We start from the raw sequence: 4,399 nt of genomic DNA on the forward strand, positions 1-4,399 counted from the left end.
CATCACTGCCCCAGACAGAGTGTCCCATCTCTCCTTTGTGGCTAATAGATACTCATGGACCTCTGCTCTTAAGAACATAAGAGAAGCCACGTTGGATCAGGCCAGTGGCCCGTCCAGTCCAACACTCTGTGTCACACAGTGGCCAAACCCAGGTGCTGTATTGTATCAGAACAGTATCAAGTGACCTGTGTACTGCTAGAAGTATGCACCCTGACCTAGATGGCCCAGGGTAGTCCAATCTCGTTCGATCTCAGAAACTAAGCAGGGTTGGCCTTGCCACCTCCTCCTCTTCCTCCCACGGGGAAATTGACACAATTCGATTTATTTTTAGCACCATCTGAAGTTACTTTTATATTGTTTGCTGTTTTTACTCTCTTAATTATTTAATCTGATTTGTGACTGTGTTTAATCTGTTGTTTACCACCCTGAGCCTTGTCCACAGGGGAGGGCGGTCTAGAAGTCTAATTTATAAATAAATACAAAAACCCTTTAGGGGGAAAGGCAGGATATGAATATTTTTTTATAAAAGTACATTTTAAAAAAGCAAGATTTCCTGCTAATGAATAATGCCTCTCTAGGGCCACTCCCTAAGTACGACTTGAAAGTTCATTCCTTGTTTTAAGTACCCGAGTCAGGGTTTTCTCTGTCCATGTGGCTGTTGTAGGATTGGGGGAAGACAGGCCATCTTGCTGGAGGCACCATAAGTCTGCTGTGAATTGATGGCACTTTCCACCACCACCACAAGTATACATGAATGGGGGACCTCCCGCCCTCTTGAATTCTCCCACTTCCTTAACGTTACACAGGGGTCATTTCTTGCAGGAGCGCACAGGAGCGGAGCTCCAGCAGTAAAGAGCCCAGGAGGTGGGCACATACAAACAGCCCCACCCACTGCTCCCAGCAGCCCCCAGTCAGAGCAAGAAGCAGCCAGGTAAATTGCAGAGCCCCCCCCCGATAGCAATCCAAAACAGTCCAGTGGCACCTTTAAGACCAAGTTTTATTCAGGTACAAGCTCTCCCTCCTCTGTGAGGGCAGATCTGCACGTCCCCCCCCCCCATAGCTAGCAATCCAAAACAGTCCAGTGGAGCCTGAGTGGTGGGTGTTGCCTTCTGACACACTTCCGGTGATGTCAGGGGGTGTGGCATATGCAAATAAGTTATGCTAATGAGCTCCTGCCATCCAGTCATAGCCAACTTATGGTGACCCTCCAAGGGTTCTCAAGGCCAGAGATGGACAGATGTGGTTGGCCCGATCCAAGTACAAACCAGGGCAGACCCTGCTTAGCTTCCGGGATCTGACAAGTTCAGGCTAGCCTCGGACATCCAGGTCAGGGGATAATTAAGTGCCCTCCAATCACAGCCAACTTATGGTGATCCCCCTAGGGTTTTCAAGGCAAGAGATGTACAGAAGGGGTTTGCCATCGCCTGCCTCTGTGTAGCAACCCTAGACCTCCTCGGTGGTCTCCCATCCAAGTACAAACCAGGGCCGACCCTGCTTAGCTTCCGGGTTCTGATGAGTTCAGGCTAGCCTGGGCTATCCAGGTCAGGGGATAAGTGCCGTCAGGGCTCTTTTTGTAGAAAAAGCCCAGCAGGAACTCATTAGCATAATAGGCCACACCCAGCAGCAGAAACCCATTAGCATATTAGGCCACACCCCTGACAGCACAGCTCATTGGCATATTAGGCCACACCCCCATGTTGCCAGAAGTGTGCTCATCCAGCCACACCCACCTTTTGCTTCTTATTCTTTTTACCTTGTTTGTTGTCAAAACCCAGAGCTTTTTTGTAGCAGGAACTCCTTTGCATGTTAGGCCACACACCCCGAATGTAGCCAATCCTAATGAGTTTCTGCTCTTGGGTGTGGCCTATTATGCTAATGAGTTCCTGCTGGGCGTGGCCAACTCGGGAGCCAGCCGGAACTCCGTTCCTGTGTGTTCCTGTCCAAAAATAGCCCTGAGTGCCGTCCAATCGCAGCCAACTTATTGTGACCCCAAAGGGTTTTCAAAGCAAGAGATGGTTTGCCATGGCCTGCCTCTGCATTAACAACCCTGGACTTCCTTAGTGGCCTCCCATCCGAGTACAAACCAGGCCCAACCCTGCTTAGCTTCCGAGATCTGACGAGATAGGACTAGCCTGGGCCATTCAGGCCAGGGTGAACTACACATCCTTTCCTCCTAATTGACCTGTGGGATGTGCCGTGTCTGAGACCTTCCATTATGGCTGATCTGCATCGGCATAACTACTTTTTGAAACATCCATCTGAGAAATGAATAATGAGCGTATCTCCGTCAGACTTCTCCGGCACGGCTCTTTTAATCTTCTCTCTTAATTCAGTCCCGCCCGCTCCGCCTCTTCCCCTTTTCCCCCCTTCTCTCAGCCCTCTCCATTTTCTGATTAAAATATTTAAAACTAAGCGTGGAGAAAAGAACTCGAGCGGAGGTCAAACCTTGACCCTGTACTGTTTGAAGAGTACCACTTCAAAATCTTGGGGGCGTGCTCAGCTATGTGGAAGAGGAGCGAGATGGCAGTTTTATTATTCACAGGGTAATTTTCTTTTCAAAGTTACTTTAATTTGAAGGGGAGTCTTCATCTTTTAAGCCAAGGAGCGGGATCGTAGACGGCTGAGCGTGGCGACGTGTGGGAGTCCTGCATAATTCAGTGTCTGAAATTACCCCTTGGAATCTCCGTCTCTCAAAGCGCAAGTTAATATTTCCAGACAGTCACACAGATGAAGTGTAGGGCTATTCAGATGGGGTAGGTTGACATGAGTTCTTGCAATGCTTCTTGGAAATGTGGTCCTGTATTTTAGTCAGGAGCTGCGGTGGCTCAAGTGGTTAAGACACTGAACTGCAGGCTGTGGAAGGTCGGTAGTTCAGCAGTTTGAGACCCGAGTGTGCCGCATGACGGAGTGAGCTCCCGTCTCTAGTCCCAGCTCCTGCCAACCTAGCAGTTCGAAAGGAAGAAATTGCAAGTAGATAAATAGGTACCACTTCGGTGGGAAGGGAACAGCGTTCCGTGCGCCTTGGTGTTTAGTCCTGCCGGCCACATGACCACGGAAATGTCTTCGGACAGCGCTGGCTCTTCGGCTTTGAAACGGAGATGAGCACCGCAACCCTAGAGTCGGACTCGACTGGCTTTCGAGCAAGGGAACCTTTACCTTTACTTTTTATTTTAGTAGATGTGGAAAGTGCAGTGAAGTTGTAGCCTACAGCAGCCCCGTAGTGTTTTCAAGGCAAGGGATTATCTTCCTCCACACAGCAACCCTGGACTCGGTCTCCCATCCAAGTACTAGCTGTGGCTGACCTTGCTTAGCTTCCATGATCTAAGATTGGACTAGACTGGGCCATCCGGGTCGTTCGGCCCATTTTTAGTAGATCCATATCTATTGTGATGCGGTAGCTAAAAAAGACAGGTTCCAGTTGGCAGCAGAGGATAGGACCCGAAGCAATGGGTATAAATGACATGCAGAAAGGTATCGGCTGGATATTAAGAAAAACTTTTTCATGGTCAGGGCGGTTCAAAGGTGGAATCGGCTGCCTTGGGAGGTGGCGAGCTCCCCTTCACTGGCAGCTTTCAAGAAGAGGCTGGACAAATAAATTTTGCTTTTCTGAAACGTGGATTTATTCTCGATGCTTGGGGATCCAACACAGGGGGGTCGGACTAGATGGTCTGTCTGGCCCCTTCCAACTCTATGACTCTATGATTCTGTATCAACAGAAGTATAGTGTCTAGATCACATGAAGTGAGGGTATCGCTTTACTCTGCTCTGTTTAGACCTCACCTAGAGTATTGTGTTCAGTTTTGGGCACCACAATTTAAGCATTTAATTAGGGGCCACCGCTGCCGTACAGCTCTGGCTCGCGGTTTTCACATAGAGCCGATGCCACAAGAAATTATGAGCAGAAGAACATCTGAGAACATCTGGGAAGTGGAAATTCATTTTGAAAACGAGCCATCTAAGTTGTTCTTTTAACTGCCGCCAGCACTTTGTGTTCGTATTTGTTTTATCTGTTGTGTTTTAAATAATTGTATGATTTTTTGCTTGTATGGAAGCTGCCCTGAGCCTGCTTTGCGGGGAGGGCGGGGTATAAAATAAATAAATAAATAAATAATAAGAAGGATATAGACAAGCTGTCCAGAGGAGGGCAACGAAGATGGTGAGGGGTCTGGAGACGAGGTCCTATGAGGAAAGATTGAAGGAGCTGGGTATGTGTAGCCTAGAGAGGAGACGACTGAGAGATGATATGATCACCATCTTCAAGTACTTGAAGGGCTGTCATATAGAGGATGATACCGAGTTGTTTCCTGCTGCCTCAGAAGGTCGAACCAGAACCAACAGGTTGAAATTAAATCAGAAGAGTTTTCGGCTAAACATTAGGAAGAACTTCCTGACAGAGCGG

This window comes from Gekko japonicus, unplaced genomic scaffold, assembly GCF_001447785.1.
Source record: "Gekko japonicus isolate JY-2015 unplaced genomic scaffold, Gekko_japonicus_V1.1 scaffold5573, whole genome shotgun sequence".
In the NCBI taxonomy this organism is placed as follows: Eukaryota; Metazoa; Chordata; class Lepidosauria; order Squamata; family Gekkonidae; genus Gekko; species Gekko japonicus.